The 17,443-nt window shown below is 46.9% G+C and overlaps 1 long non-coding RNA gene across 2 annotated transcripts in view; it reads left to right on the plus strand.

Annotated features, from left to right (window-relative positions):
- The window catches only part of LOC134911165 (uncharacterized), a 206,771-nt gene that overhangs the window by 157,315 nt on the left and 32,013 nt on the right, over positions 1 to 17,443 (plus strand). The window contains exon 3 of one of the 2 annotated variants that reach the window (XR_010176373.1): positions 4,986 to 5,071. The exons of the other annotated variant lie outside the window; for it this stretch is intronic. This is a non-coding gene — a long non-coding RNA (uncharacterized LOC134911165). The remainder of the gene's footprint in view (positions 1 to 4,985; positions 5,072 to 17,443) is intronic. 2 annotated transcript variants of the gene reach the window in all.

Here is a 17,443-nt window from a genome sequence, read left to right on the forward strand (position 1 = left end):
CACAATATGCTGGAGTCTCCAGCTTCAGAAGTCACCCCTTCCGCGCCGCACTCGCGTGCAGCTTTTCCTCTCCCTGTCCTGGGCTTGTATGGGCGCAGCTGCGTTGCCATACTCAGCCAGACACCAGGGTCTCACTTGGGTGGCAGGGCAGGAGTCGCCACTCGCCGCTCTTTCCACAGGCGCCCGTCAGGTCACAGGTGCGAGGATCAGGTGAGCGCAAGTCCCGCGCATCGCACTTCACTTCAGTGTGGCTCAGTCTGACCTCTCCTCACACCACTTCCCCGGCATCTGACGTCACCAGTCCGTGCCAGCCAATCCGACCCTACTAGCCTTCCTGCGCTCACTCTCCAGGCGTCTGCGGTTCTTTCTGGGTCTCAACACCCTCCAGGTGGCCTTTCTCTGTCCCACCCGGGTTGCCAAGCAACCAGGTTAGAAGTTCACAGTCCCTGCATACAGTGCAAGGTCAAAAGTGGCCCGGCTGGGTAGTTACTGTTCACAGCCACCAGTGGTACTCCACAAGGGGGTCTCCAAGCAGTGGGGTGCCACATATGCAAGAGGACTTATTAAGCTCTTCAGACAGCAGCGATGAAACGCCCATCCAGGGGGTCAAGCCAAAGATGGGCCACAATGTGAAATTCTCTTTCGAGGAGAACCAGGTGCTGGTAGAGGACGTAATGAAGTCACGCCAGCTCCTCTTCAGGAGGAAGGCTGCCAGCACCTCAATCCACAGAAAGAACGCAATCTGGGCGGCGGTTGTGGCTGCTGTAAATGTAGAGGGGCCCATTAGTCGCCATTTGGTGGAAACGTGTAAAAAACAAAAAAAAAACGCTTTGCTTAAAATAAAGCACCATGTCAAGCAAAAAATGGCCATAGTGGAAAGGGCAGCACCGCTAGAAGCTTATGCAGGCCTTGAGCAAGAGTGGGCATGTGCTGTGTCAGTGTCTAGGTCCAGTGTGACTTGGCCATACAGATGGAATATGTTGTTTTGGTTGATCCGTAACATCTGTATGACCTCGCCATTGACCAATGCATTCAGGTTCAAACACCTCCTAAAAAACCACCGCCTGCACCATAGGCAAACACATGAGAGGTGTTCCAGTTTTTCGGAAACCCTCCCTTCCCCACAGCTTGGCCAGCGGTCACTACAAGCAGTATGACGGGTGAAATAGGCTGCTGCACAAGACCAGTGGCAGCAGATTTTCCTACCAAGTCCGTTGTGAGTGTGTCTGTGGATCTGAGTGCTCAGTCATCGCACCAGAGAGAGAATCTGGTAAGTGACTTACCATGATCATTGTTCCTGCATATGTCTGAATACTATATATACAGAGAGTTGGTGCACTATATGAACGGACAGAAGTATATAGTTTGCTTTCATTCATAAAATCCAACAGACTTGTTTAAAAGTACAAATATTTACTAAAACACATATAGTATAGTAACAAATTGATCCAATACTAAAACAAATGTAGCAGCCACAATTATAACACTTGACACACACAGATCAAGACGTACATTAACATAGATATGCCATAAGTAAAATCTCAGTAAAGTACCAATAATATTGGCAAGTAATTTATCCAGTGATATCCAGATTATAAAGATGATTAACGATTATATAAAAATGCTCAGTGTCGCTTTAAGCAGCTGCTAATAATCGCGGTATATAAATTTATGCCTGCAATAACGGATGATATAGTCTCACAACCATAGAGGGGGTAAAGTCTCGGATTTGCCTGTCACTGGCGTCCCAGTGCAGGATGGTTTCCCAATAGAGTTTTTACCCGATCATGCGGTATTTTTGTTGGGGAATTTCAATCAATATTTACCCCTCTGATTGTTTGGTTCCACCGCCGGCACTTAGCACTGGTGCAGGGATCTTGTCCTGGCAGGTACGGTTGTGGACTTCCAAACAGTGAGCGGATCTTGCAGTCGGCACGACAGCAAAGGCAGCAAGAGCGTTTCATCCCGTCGGTTCTCGGGACTTTCTCAAGAGTCTTGGGAAAGTCCAGAGAACCGACGGGACGAAATGGATTGATGTCACTTCGTGTTGGAGTACCGCCCAATTCAAAGATACCAGTTCAAACGCTCTTGCCGCCTTTGCCGCCTGCAAGATCCGCTCACTGTTTGGAAGTCCACAACCGTACCCGCCAGCACAAGATCTAAACCCCACTGCATTAATGGCGGATACCAGACACACGTCTAACACCAACATAAGTGTCAAGGCCTCAGTTATGAGGGCTTCCATCGTCATGTGAAGCTGAACCACTAGTCATGAACATAGGCCAGGGCATCAGCCGTTCCTTACTACTCCGTGTCGTAAATGGCATATTGTCAAGTTTACGTTTCTCCTCGGACCATTTAAATTTCTTTTTTGTTTTTTTTTTAGTGAACTTTGGCTTTTTGGATTTTACATGCCCTTTACTATCACAATGGGCATCGACCTGGGCAGACAACATTGATGGCATTTCATCGTCTATGTCATGGCTAGTGGCAGCAGCTTCAGCACTAGGAGGAAGTGGTTCTTGATCTTTCCCTATTTTATCCTCCAAATGTTTGTTCTCCATTATTTTTCTGGATTTATAAAACACAATATGCGGCACAAGAGAGCGTACCCCTACACCTCACAGGGCAAACCCTGTAAAAATTATTTGGATTAAATATTAATAACCCCTTTATTTGGAGTAAACAATATACAGCACAGGACAGCACCACTGAATTTATATGGCAGCACCACTGGACTGGATTTATACAGAATTATATGGAATTATAGGGCAGGATAACTGGAATTATACGGCAATATCACAGGAATTATACGCCAGTATCACGGGAATTATACTCCAGTATTCCGAGAATTATAAGGCAATGTTACAGGAATTATACGCCAGTATTCCGAGAATTATACGGCAATGTCACAGGAATTATACGGCAATATCATAGGAATTATACGCCAGTATTCCGAGAATTATACAGTAATGTCACAGGAATTATACGCCAGTATTCCGAGAATTATACGGCAATGTCACAGGAATTATACAGCAATATCATAGGAATTATACGACAGTATTCCGAGAATTATACGGCAGTGTCACAGGAATTATACAACAGTATTCCGAGAATTATACGGCAATATCATAGGAATTATACGCCAGTATTCAGAGAATTATACGGCAATGTCACAGGAATTATATGCCAGTATTCCGAGAATTATATGGCAATGTCACAGGAATTATACGCTAGTATCACGGGAATTATACGCCAATATCACGGGAATTATACGCCAGTATCACGGGAATTATACGCCAGTAACACTGGATATATGGCAGCAGAGGACACCACCACTGTGACTGGTCACTGGACTGATGCTGCACAAGACACTACCCCTGGTCTGATGCAAGACAACACAGCAAAACTGCAAAGGACTTATACAGCAGCCAGCAGCGCTGGGGACATACTGTATAGCAGCAGAGGACACCAACACTGTGACTGGCTGGACTGATGCAGCACAATACACTGACTACACTGGACTGGACTGAGCAGCACAACACAGCACAAAACTCGCCACCCCACTTTCCCGCCCCCACACAGACACTGAGGACGGAGACACGTCCTCTCACTACACTGTCCGAGACTGGAGTGAAAATGGCAGCGACGCGCGGCTCCTTATATGGAATCCAAATCCCGTGAGAATCCGACAGCGGGATGATGACATTTTGCCTCGTTCGAGTTTCCGAGTCAGGCGGGAAACCCGAGCCGGGCTCGGAACCGGGCTCAGAGCGTGAGGTTCAGTACGGTTCGGTTCTCTGAGAACTGAACCCGCTCATCTCTACTTTTAAACAAGTCTCTTGAATTTTATGAATGAAAGCAAACACTTATTAACTATATACTTTTGTCCGCTCATATAGCACACCAACTCTCTGTATATATAGTGTTTTAATCCCAAGGCTCTAGCAATGCTTCCGTTTGTGCAGCTGGTGAACCCGGAACAAAGTAAGAGCAATTTATTGATTATTGCGTCGGGAGATTTGGTGGTACATCCACCTTATTTTTCTGTATTACATAAATTGCACTTTTTGGGGGGTAGACTATAGCTTGTTACATGCTAATTCTTCATTCTTTATGGGCTGGCGACAACTTGGAACCCCACCCCTCCCCCTCCAGAAATCCTGCGTTTGCCCCTGTGCGCAGCCTGCTCAGTTTCTTGCTTCTGTGTCCTTCCAGCCTAGAGGTAAAGCCTCTGAAATCCCAGCCACATGCAGTGTACAGCAGTACTAGCATATTCTGCCATGTTTGCTTTACACAAATCAATGCAGCTGAATTATAGGCATCATCATTGTGTTCCCACTAATTGCAACTTGAAACACCTGTGAACACATGCAGACACTCATCTCGGGAGGTAGTCTATTTGAAAAGTCTATTTTGTTGACAGTTTTGTCATTTCCTCTGCAAGTTTCTAAACTCAATTCCTGGTAAATTGTGAGTTTTGTTGTTTCCTATGGCAAGTAATTGAGAGTTTGGTTGATCGTGTGTTTTGTCGTAGTTTTTGAATTTGTGCGAGTTTTAATTTCTGTTTTCGGGAAGTTTGCACGTGTTTAATGTTAGTAAATTTGAGAGTCGGCAGAACAGGCTAAACTCGCACTTGGAAGCATTCTAACCCAAACTCGTTTCTTAATAAATTTACCTCAAAGATGCCCAGCGAAACCCCATTCACAGTGTACTAGGATGCTTGGCTGTGACTTTAACTGCACAGGAATTTGTTTTAAACGCATACAAAGTAGCAGATGAAGCACAATGGAACACTGGGGGTCAATCCGAGTTGATCGCACGTAGCAACTTTTTGCTGCCCGTGCGATCAACTAGACGCCGCCTATGGGGAGTGTATTTTTGTATAGCAAGGCTGCAAACGCTTGTGCAGACCTGCTATGCAAAAAAGTTTTGTGTACAACTAGATCAGGGTAGGAGTTACTTACCCTGTGCGATGTTTCCAGCTTTGCAGGTCCCGGAATTTACATCAGACATCTGCCCTTCAAATGCCTGGACACGTCTGCGTTCGCCGCACAACTCCCAGAAAACGGTCAGTTGATGCCTCGGAACGCCTTCCTCCTGTCAATCTTCTTGCGGTAGAGATCGCTTTGTTCGGTCTTCTTGTCGTTGCCCAGCGGCGGACATCGCTGGGCAACGACGCACCTGCGCATTGCGGCCTCCACGCATGCGCAGAACCGAACCATTCGCACTGCTGCGAAAAACAGCAGCGTGCGAACGGGTCGGAATGACCCCATTGGTGTGAGAAAAATTTGTGGCTGCTGCATTGTAGCACTTCCTATACAGATTCAGACTCGCACATTGCACATCAAATTGATCAATGCAATCTAGCAGAGTCAGGGCCAGATTAACAATGGGGCGGATGGAGCTCAAGCTCCAGGCCTCCTCATAAAAATAGTCCCATCATCATAAGTCAGGCATTCCCAACCACGGTCCTCAAGGCACACCAACAGTGCAGGTTTTAGTGATATCCAGGCTGCAGCACAGATGATTAAATCAAAATAACTGAGCTACTAATTAAGTCACCTGTGCTGAAGCCTGGATATCACTAAAACCTGCACTGTTAGTGTGCCTTGAGGACCGTGGTTGGGAATGCCTGTCATAAGTATTAAAAGTACATGTCTAATTTTCTTACAAAATTCTGCACATTTTCTGTTTTTATGTATTTAAGGAGACCATGGGGTATATGCAATTCACGGCGAATCGCGGCAAATTATCGCCGTTTTTTAATTCGACACAATTCGACAGGTGAATTCCGGCAGATGGCTGCCGGAATTCACCATATTCAATGAAAAACAGATTCGACAGTCCCGCGGGCGAAAATCGGCCGATTTGCCGGATTTTGCCGCGATTTAAAAAAACGGGAAAAACCCGGAAAAAAAAATGGCGTGGGGTCCCCCCTCCAAAGCATAACCAGCCTCGGGCTCTTCGAGCTGGTCCTGGTTCTAAAAATGCGGGGAAAAATTGGGCAGGGATCCCCCGTATTTTTAAAACCAGCACCGGGCTCTGCGCCTGGTGCTGGTGCAAAAAATACGGGGGACAAAACGAGCAGGGGTCCCCCGTATTTTTCACACCAGCATCGGGCTCCACTAGCTGGACAGATAATGCCACAGCCGGGGGTCACTTTTATACAGTGCCCTGCGGCCGTGGCATTAAATATCCAACTAGTCACCCCTGGCCGGGGTACCCTGGGGGAGTGGGGACCCCTTCAATCAAGGGGTCCCCCCCCCCAGCCACCCAAGGGCCAGGGGTGAAGCCCGAGGCTGTCCCCCCCATCCAAAGGCTGCGGATGGGAGGCTGATAGCCTTGAGTAAAATGACAAGAATATTGTTTTTTCCAGCAGTACTACAAGTCCCAGCAAGCCTCCCCCGCAAGCTGGTACTTGGCGAACCACAAGTACCAGCATGCGGGAGAAAACCGGGCCCGCTGGTAACTGTAGTTCTACTGGAAAAAAAATACCCAAATAAAAACAGGACACACACACCGTGACAAGTAAAACTTTATTACACACTGCCGACACACACATACTTACCTATGTTGACACGCCAACTGCCACGGTCTCCGACGATCCGAGGGTACCTGTGAAAACAATTATACTCACCTTCCAGCGTCCAGAGGTACATCCACGTCCAGAGATAATCCACGAACTTGTTAAAAAAATAAACAAACACCCGTTCCATGCCGGACTGAAAGGGGTCCCATGCTTTCACATGAGACCCCTTTCCACGATTGCCGGGACATCACGTGACTCCTGTCACTGAAGTCCCTTCAGCCAATCAGGAAGCGCTACTTCCGTGGCGCTCACCTGATTGGCTGTGCGCTGTCTGAGCTGTCCATTAGTTTCAATGGTGGGAACTTTGCCGTCAGCGGTGGGGTTACCCGCGGTCAGCCGCTGACCGGCGGGTGACCTCACCGCTAGCCGCTAAGTTCCCACCATTGAATATAATGGACGGAGCTGTGCGATGCGCTGTCTGAGTTCAGACAGCGCACAGCCAATCAGGTGAGCGCAACGAAGTTGCGCTTCCTGATTGGCTTTAGAGACCTTTGTGTGACAGCTGTCACTGACAGGTCTCATTCGTGGAAAGGGGTCTCATGTGTCAGCATGGGACCCCTTTCAGTCCGGTGGTCCGGGTGTTCGTTTTCTTTTTTTGCCAAGTCCGTGGATTTATCTCTGGACCATGGCTGAGGTGAGTATACTATATTGATCTTTTCTTTTCAGGTATCCGTGGATTCTACATGGAGAAGAGGACCGATGTCGGCGTGTGAACATAGGTAAGTATGTGTGTGTCGGCAGTGTGTAATAAAGTTTTACTGTCACGGTGTCTGTGTACTGTTTTTATTTGGGTATTTTTTTCCCAGTAGATCTACAGGTACCAGCGGGCCCGTTTTTCTCCCGCATGCTGGTACTTGTGGTTCTCCAAGTACCAGCTTGCGGGGGAGGCTTGCTGGGACTTGTAGTTCTTCTGGAAAAAACAATATTCTGACATTTTACTCAAGGCTATCAGCCTCCCATCCGCAGCCCTTGGATGGGGGGGACAGCCTCGGGCTTCACCCCTGGCCCTTGGGTGGGGGGGGGGACCCCTTGATTGAAGGGGTCCCCACTCCCCCAGGGTACCCCGGCCAGGGGTGACTAGTTGGATATTTAATGCCACGGCCGCAGGGCACTGTATAAAAGTGACCCCCGGCTGTGGCATTATCTGTCCAGCTAGTGGAGCCCGATGCTGGTGTGAAAAATACGGGGGACCCCTGCTCGTTTTGTCCCCCGTATTTTTTGCACCAGCACCAGGCGCAGAGCCCGGTGCTGGTTTTAAAAATACGGGGGATCCCTGCCCAATTTTTCCCCGCATTTTTAGAACCAGGACCAGCTCGAAGAGCCCGAGGCTGGTTATGCTTTGGAGGGGGGACCCCACGCCATTTTTTTTTTTAATTTTACCGTTCCAGCAATAAAAAAAAAATAAAAAAAAATAATATTTTTAAAAATATATAAATAATACTTGTGCCTCCAAAAAAAAAAAAAAGTACCTAATCCCTTCTAATATAAATAGATATGCTATTCCCAAAAAAAAAAACACAAAAAAAAACATGTTTAAAATTTTTTTTATTGTTTTCACCCTCCAAAGTGTGGCGGATTGAAAATGACGAATTTACTGTCTAAAAGCACTGCTGTCGAATTTCCAAACTTGAATTGAATATGCTTTTGTCGAATTGCAGCACTTGTATCATTGCAGAAAAGTCGAATTTGCAAAAAGTCGAATTTCAAAAAGTCGAATTTTGAAAGTCCGTTTTTTTGACGGAAAGCACTGAATTGCATTGACGAATTATTTTTTTTGGCGAAAATGACCCGAAATTCGACAATTTCGGGAATTCGACCGCAATTGCATATACCCCTTAGTATACTTATGGACGACGAGTGACAACACAGAGGTAGGTACAGCAGTGGCCTACCGTACTGCTATATACAGTATAATGGACCTGGTGGACACTGTCAGCAGACTGCGTTTATAGTATAAAGAAAAAAAGACACCACAGGTATACAATGTAGATGGATGGATAGTATACTTATGGACGACGAGTGACGACACAGAGGTAGGTAGAGCAGTGGCCTACCGTACTGCTATATACAGTATAATGGACCTGGTGGACACTGTCAGCAGACTGCGTTTATAGTATAAAAAAAAAAGACACCACAGGAGTGTTTTTCAGGCAGACAAACGTATACTGGTGGTCACTGTCAGCAAAACTGTGCACTGTACTCCTGCTATAGCTGCTCCCCAGTCCCCACAATTAAGCAGTGTGAGCACTCAGCACAGATATATCATGCAGCACACTGAGCACAGATATGGTATGGAGAGTTTTTTTCAGGCAGAGAACGGATAAAAAACTGGTGGTCACTATTAGCAAAACTCTGCACTGTACTCCTCCTAACAGCTGCTCCCCAATCCTCCCCACAATAAGCTAAGCAATCAGATCAACTGTGTAACTATATAAACGGAGAGGACGCCAGCCACGTCCTCTCCCTATCAATCTCAATGCACGTGTGAAAATGGCAGCGACGCGCGGCTGCTTATATAGAATCCGAATCTCGAGAGAATCCGACAGTGGGATGATGACGTTCGGGCGCGCTCGGGTTAACCGAGCCATACGGGAGAATCCGAGTATGGCTCGGACCCGTCTAAAAAGGGTGAAGTTCGGGGGGGTTCGGTTTCTCGGAAACCGAACCCGCTCATCACTACTTGCACCATGTTTGCACTCCAATGTGTCATTTCCTGTATGTATATAGGGGGTTATTCAGAGATGGATGCAGATCTTGCTTCCGCAGCAAGATCTGCATCCATCTACTCATTTTTTTTTATACATTACTAAGTCCCTTGTGTGCCACCATCCTGTAAGCGTACAGTATATAAATATAAACTTACTTTTGCTTTACTGCAGGCAGATGCAGCACATGAGCTGATGAGAACTGGGACCAGGCATAGTCTTGTTTGGCCCCGCCCACTCACAATCCCGTGATTCGTGGATCTGTGAGAGGGCGGGGCCAAAAATTATGCGATTCTTAAAAACTACTCATGGAATTATGCCGCAAGAGGCAGGGCTTCGATCGGGACCTGCAGGCAGGAATATCGGCTTGTCGGGGGGGGGGGGGGGGGGGGGGTAGGGTTTCAGGGTTCTCAGAAACCCCCCTGCGTGCTGGTGCCCTTCCCTTGCTTTTTCTAGCTCCATTTCCCCCCCAGTGACTCTGATCCTGTTTGTAAGCCTGCTGTGTGGGTACAGGCTCATTGTTTGCTGTTTCCTTCCTAGTTCCTCTGGTGTGGCCCAGTGAGTCCATCTGCCCTTTGTGTTTTTCTTGTATTATGGCTATCCTTTTTTTTTTTGCATCATGTATGTTATTCAGCTTTGTTGTATGATGTTGTGGACAACGGGCCTGATTCATGTTTGTAAGTAAAGCAAAAAAAGCAAGTAACCTTGTGTGTCGGGAACAAACCATGCATGCCAACCGCCCCTCTAACCCTCCTCTGGTGGCAGCTAGGACTAAATCTAGGCGGGCGGTGGCCATGCCTAAATATTGGGGGATGGCAGCTACGGCTAAACACCCCCCTAGTACCTAACCATAACCCCCCAATGCCTAACCCTAAGCTTACGACCCACTCCCCCCCCCCTGCCCCCCCGGGTCCTAAACCTACTACCCAGTGAGATACTTACCTTCGGATCTCGGTGGTCTGTGTTTCAGCGCTGGTGTCCTGAGCGGTGTCGGGATTCCGGCGTCAGTCACATGACCACTGGCATCTCGGCGGCGGTCCTATATTGTCTTGGCCTGTAAGTCACTGTTTTCTTGTTTTGCTTATATGTTTATGTACTTTCTAATTGGCTGTTGATGCCTACTGCTGATGCCTACTTAGGATGCTTCTCCTGTTGTAACTGTTGGTCCTCAATGTGTCTACGATCTGTGTATAAGTAAAGTATATTATATTAATGGATATCATAATTTCTCTTACGTCCTAGAGGATGCTGGGGACTCCAAAAGGACCATGGGGTATAGACGGGATCCGCAGGAGCTTGGGCACACTGAAAAGACTTTGACTGGGTGTGAACTGGCTCCTCCCTCTATGCCCCTCCTCCAGATCTCAGTTAGACTTTGTGCCCAGGACTGACTGGACACTCACTAGGGGAGCTCTCCTGAGTTTCTCTAGAAAAGACTTTGTTAGGTTTTTTATTTTCAGGGAGACCTGCTGGCTACAGGCTCCCTGCATCGAGGGAGTGAGGGGAGAGAAATCAGACCTACTTCTACTTAGTTCAGGGCTCTGCCTATTAGGCTACTGGACACCATTAGCTCCAGAGGGTTCGATCACTTGGTGCACCTAGCTGCTTGTTCCCGGAGCCGCGCCGTCACCCCCCTCACAGAAGCCAGAAGAAAGAAGCCGGGTGAGTATGCAGAAGACAGAAGACTTCAGTGACGGCAGAAGACTCCAGTAACGAGGTACAGCGAAGCGATAGCGCTGCGATCCATGCTCCCACGCACTTCACCAACGGCACTCACAGGGTGCAGGGCGCTGGGGGGGGAGGGAGCACCTGGGCAGCATGTTACTGGGTCTGGGAGCTGGCAAAAGGCTTCGTTTTTCAGCCCCCCGCCGGCATTTTCAATTTTCAAATTTTAGCGGGCTGAAGCGCGCCGGGAAGGGGCGGGGCTTAGCCGCACAGCTCACCAGCGCCATTTTCTCTCATCCACGCCGCTGCAGAGAACGCTGGCCCAGGACCTCCAAGCTCCACTACAAGTAACAGGGAGCTAATCGGGTGGGGGGGGCACAGTTATTGGTGCATAATTGTTGTTTTCCATAGCAGCGCTTTCAACATATATTGTGTTCTGGGATATATGGGCGCTGGGGTGTGAGCTGGCATTCTCCCTCTGTGTTTCTCTATCTGGGCTTCCTTGTGGGTCTGTCACCTAGCTGAGACGGGGTGTGTGTGTGTCGGTGTGTCGATACTCCGTGTCGGCATGTCTGAGGCTGAGTGTTATTCCCCGGAGGAGGTTGCTGGGGGAGCAGATGTGGGTCTGGAGTTGGCCCTGTCGGCGCAGCTGACACCTGATTTACTTACAATGTTAAGTACGCTTAATACAAATGTGGGCTCTTTGTCTGAAAGGTTGGATAAATCGGAGTCTCAGACTCAGGTATGGAGGAAATCCATGGAAGATGCTTTGTCTCAGGTGCAGACCCCATCAGGGTCACAAAGTTGGTAGATACGGATACCGACTCAGTTTTACTCAGTTGGTAGATACGGATACCGACACGGATTCTGATTCCGATGTCGACTTCACTGAGGCTGCTTTACATCCATGGTTAGTTAAGAGTATTCAGTACATGATTGTGGCTATAAAGGATGTTTTACATATTTCTGATGAACCTGCGGTGCAGGAAACAAGGATTTGTTTGTTCAAAGGGAAAAAAAACCTGAGGTGAAGTTTCCCCCCTCTCATGAAATGAATACTCTTTGCGAAAAGGCTTGGGAGTCGCTGGAAAGGGCCGAAACTAGGGGGAGGGGGCGCACGTGCCCCGGGTGCTGGGCTGTAGGGGCCACTATTGAGCCCAGTTCTTGTGTAACAGTAGCTTCCGCTGGCTCCCCGACAGCAACTGACCTGCTGTAGGGAGCCAGCAGCACTAAACGCGGCTCCCTGGGCTTCCGGGATGCGGACGGCGGCACATCGCGCGTGTGACATCATGACGTCGCACATGCATGTGACGTCACAGGTGTCCCCCCGGCTAGAGAGAGGACGGAGGCGGGAGTCTCTGGCGCCGCGGCCGCATCTATCACCACACTATCAGCAACGGGGGCCGGGGCTAACATGCCTGACTGCAGAGTACGATATACACTGTGACTGGCTCGCTGACAGGTAAAAAAAATGTTAAACCAGTATCCCACATTAATATATATATATATATATATAAATATATGAATATATATATATATATTAGAGATGAGCGGGTTCGGTTTCTCTGAATCCGAACCCGCACGAACTTCATGTTTTTTTTCACGGGTCCGAGCGACTCGGATCTTCCCGCCTTGCTCGGTTAACCCGAGCGCGCCCGAACGTCATCATGACGCTGTCGGATTCTCGCGAGGCTCGGATTCTATCGCGAGACTCGGATTCTATATAAGGAGCCGCGCGTCGCCGCCATTTTCACACGTGCATTGAGATTGATAGGGAGAGGACGTGGCTGGCGTCCTCTCCGTTTAGAATATATTAGAGAGACACTTGATTTACTAATTTTGGGGAGCATTAGGAGTACTCAGTACAGTGCAGAGTTTTCCTGATAGTGACCACCAGTTTTATTTATAATCCGTTCTCTGCCTGAAAAAAGCGATACACAGCACACAGTGACTCAGTCACATACCATATCTGTGTGCACTGCTCAGGCTCAGGCCAGTGTGCTGCATCATCTATTATCTATATATAATATTATATATATCTGATTATCTGTCTGACTGCTCAGCTCACACAGCTTATAATTGTGGGGGAGACTGGGGAGCACTACTGCAGTGCCAGTTATAGGTTATAGCAGGAGCCAGGAGTACATAATATATTATATAGTGAGTGACCACCAGACACACAGTGCAGTTTATTTAATATATCCGTTCTCTGCCTGAAAAAAGCGATACACACAGTGACTCAGTCAGTCACATACCATATCTGTGTGCACTGCTCAGGCTCAGGCCAGTGTGCTGCATCATATATATATATTATATATCTGTCTGACTGCTCAGCTCACACAGCTTATAATTGTGGGGGAGACTGGGGAGCACTACTGCAGTGCCAGTTATAGGTTATAGCAGGAGCCAGGAGTACATAATATTATATTAAAACAGTGCACACTTTTGCTGCAGGAGTGCCACTGCCAGTGTGACTAGTGACCAGTGACCTGACCACCAGTATATATAATATTAGTAGTATACTATCTCTTTATCAACCAGTCTATATTAGCAGCAGACACAGTACAGTGCGGTAGTTCACGGCTGTGGCTACCTCTGTGTCGGCACTCGGCAGCCCGTCCATAATTGTATATACCACCTAACCGTGGTTTTTTTTTCTTTCTTTATACATACATACTAGTTACGAGTATACTATCTCTTTATCAACCAGTCTATATATTAGCAGCAGACACAGTACAGTGCGGTAGTTCACGGCTGTGGCTACCTCTGTGTCGGCACTCGGCAGCCCGTCCATAATTGTATATACCACCTAACCGTGGTTTTTTTTTCTTTCTTTATACATACATACTAGTTACGAGTATACTATCTCTTTATCAACCAGTCTATATATTAGCAGCAGACACAGTACAGTGCGGTAGTTCACGGCTGTGGCTACCTCTGTGTCGGCACTCGGCAGCCCGTCCATAATTGTATATACCACCTAACCGTGGTTTTTTTTTCTTTCTTTATACATACATACTAGTTACGAGTATACTATCTCTTTATCAACCAGTCTATATATTAGCAGCAGACACAGTACAGTGCGGTAGTTCACGGCTGTGGCTACCTCTGTGTCGGCACTCGGCAGCCCGTCCATAATTGTATATACCACCTAACCGTGGTTTTTTTTTCTTTCTTTATACATACATACTAGTTACGAGTATACTATCTCTTTATCAACCAGTCTATATATTAGCAGCAGACACAGTACAGTGCGGTAGTTCACGGCTGTGGCTACCTCTGTGTCGGCACTCGGCAGCCCGTCCATAATTGTATATACCACCTAACCGTGGTTTTTTTTTCTTTCTTTATACATACATACTAGTTACGAGTATACTATCTCTTTATCAACCAGTCTATATATTAGCAGCAGACACAGTACAGTGCGGTAGTTCACGGCTGTGGCTACCTCTGTGTCGGCACTCGGCAGCCCGTCCATAATTGTATATACCACCTAACCGTGGTTTTTTTTTCTTTCTTTATACATACATACTAGTTACGAGTATACTATCTCTTTATCAACCAGTCTATATATTAGCAGCAGACACAGTACAGTGCGGTAGTTCACGGCTGTGGCTACCTCTGTGTCGGCACTCGGCAGCCCGTCCATAATTGTATATACCACCTAACCGTGGTTTTTTTTTCTTTCTTTATACATACATACTAGTTACGAGTATACTATCTCTTTATCAACCAGTCTATATATTAGCAGCAGACACAGTACAGTGCGGTAGTTCACGGCTGTGGCTACCTCTGTGTCGGCACTCGGCAGCCCGTCCATAATTGTATATACCACCTAACCGTGGTTTTTTTTTCTTTCTTTATACATACATACTAGTTACGAGTATACTATCTCTTTATCAACCAGTCTATATATTAGCAGCAGACACAGTACAGTGCGGTAGTTCACGGCTGTGGCTACCTCTGTGTCGGCACTCGGCAGCCCGTCCATAATTGTATATACCACCTAACCGTGGTTTTTTTTTCTTTCTTTATACATACATACTAGTTACGAGTATACTATCTCTTTATCAACCAGTCTATATATTAGCAGCAGACACAGTACAGTGCGGTAGTTCACGGCTGTGGCTACCTCTGTGTCGGCACTCGGCAGCCCGTCCATAATTGTATATACCACCTAACCGTGGTTTTTTTTTCTTTCTTTATACATACATACTAGTTACGAGTATACTATCTCTTTATCAACCAGTCTATATATTAGCAGCAGACACAGTACAGTGCGGTAGTTCACGGCTGTGGCTACCTCTGTGTCGGCACTCGGCAGCCCGTCCATAATTGTATATACCACCTAACCGTGGTTTTTTTTTCTTTCTTTATACATACATACTAGTTACGAGTATACTATCTCTTTATCAACCAGTCTATATATTAGCAGCAGACACAGTACAGTGCGGTAGTTCACGGCTGTGGCTACCTCTGTGTCGGCACTCGGCAGCCCGTCCATAATTGTATATACCACCTAACCGTGGTTTTTTTTTCTTTCTTTATACATACATACTAGTTACGAGTATACTATCTCTTTATCAACCAGTCTATATATTAGCAGCAGACACAGTACAGTGCGGTAGTTCACGGCTGTGGCTACCTCTGTGTCGGCACTCGGCAGCCCGTCCATAATTGTATATACCACCTAACCGTGGTTTTTTTTTCTTTCTTTATACATACATACTAGTTACGAGTATACTATCTCTTTATCAACCAGTCTATATATTAGCAGCAGACACAGTACAGTGCGGTAGTTCACGGCTGTGGCTACCTCTGTGTCGGCACTCGGCAGCCCGTCCATAATTGTATATACCACCTAACCGTGGTTTTTTTTTCTTTCTTTATACATACATACTAGTTACGAGTATACTATCTCTTTATCAACCAGTCTATATATTAGCAGCAGACACAGTACAGTGCGGTAGTTCACGGCTGTGGCTACCTCTGTGTCGGCACTCGGCAGCCCGTCCATAATTGTATATACCACCTAACCGTGGTTTTTTTTTCTTTCTTTATACATACATACTAGTTACGAGTATACTATCTCTTTATCAACCAGTCTATATATTAGCAGCAGACACAGTACAGTGCGGTAGTTCACGGCTGTGGCTACCTCTGTGTCGGCACTCGGCAGCCCGTCCATAATTGTATATACCACCTAACCGTGGTTTTTTTTTCTTTCTTTATACATACATACTAGTTACGAGTATACTATCTCTTTATCAACCAGTCTATATATTAGCAGCAGACACAGTACAGTGCGGTAGTTCACGGCTGTGGCTACCTCTGTGTCGGCACTCGGCAGCCCGTCTATAATTGTATATACCACCTAACCGTGGTTTTTTTTTCTTTCTTTATACATACATACTAGTTACGAGTATACTATCTCTTTATCAACCAGTCTATATATTAGCAGCAGACACAGTACAGTGCGGTAGTTCACGGCTGTGGCTACCTCTGTGTCGGCACTCGGCAGCCCGTCCATAATTGTATATACCACCTAACCGTGGTTTTTTTTTCTTTCTTTATACATACATACTAGTTACGAGTATACTATCTCTTTATCAACCAGTCTATATATTAGCAGCAGACACAGTACAGTGCGGTAGTTCACGGCTGTGGCTACCTCTGTGTCGGCACTCGGCAGCCCGTCCATAATTGTATACTAGTATTCAATCCATCCATCTCCATTGTTTACCTGAGGTGCCTTTTAGTTGTGCCTATTAAAATATGGAGAACAAAAATGTTGAGGTTCCAAAATTAGGGAAAGATCAAGATCCACTTCCACCTCGTGCTGAAGCTGCTGCCACTAGTCATGGCCGAGACGATGAAATGCCAGCAACGTCGTCTGCCAAGGCCGATGCCCAATGGCATAGTACAGAGCATGTCAAAACCAAAACACCAAATATCAGTAAAAAAAGGACTCCAAAACCTAAAATAAAATTGTCGGAGGAGAAGCGTAAACTTGCCAATATGCCATTTACCACACGGAGTGGCAAGGAACGGCTGAGGCCCTGGCCTATGTTCATGGCTAGTGGTTCAGCTTCACATGATGATGGAAGCACTCAGCCTCTCGCTAGAAAACTGAAAAGACTCAAGCTGGCAAAAGCACCGCAAAGAACTGTGCGTTCTTTGAAATCCCAAATCCACAAGGAGAGTCCAATTGTGTCGGTTGCGATGCCTGACCTTCCCAACACTGGACGTGAAGAGCATGCGCCTTCCACCATTTGCACGCCCCCTGCAAGTGCTGGAAGGAGCACCCGCAGTCCAGTTCCTGATAGTCAGATTGAAGATGTCAGTGTTGAAGTACACCAGGATGAGGAGGATATGGGTGTTGCTGGCGCTGGGGAGGAAATTGACCAGGAGGATTCTGATGGTGAGGTGGTTTGTTTAAGTCAGGCACCCGGGGAGACACCTGTTGTCCGTGGGAGGAATA

The sequence above is a fragment of the Pseudophryne corroboree genome, chromosome 4 (genome assembly GCF_028390025.1).
Source record: "Pseudophryne corroboree isolate aPseCor3 chromosome 4, aPseCor3.hap2, whole genome shotgun sequence".
Taxonomy (NCBI): Eukaryota; Metazoa; Chordata; class Amphibia; order Anura; family Myobatrachidae; genus Pseudophryne; species Pseudophryne corroboree.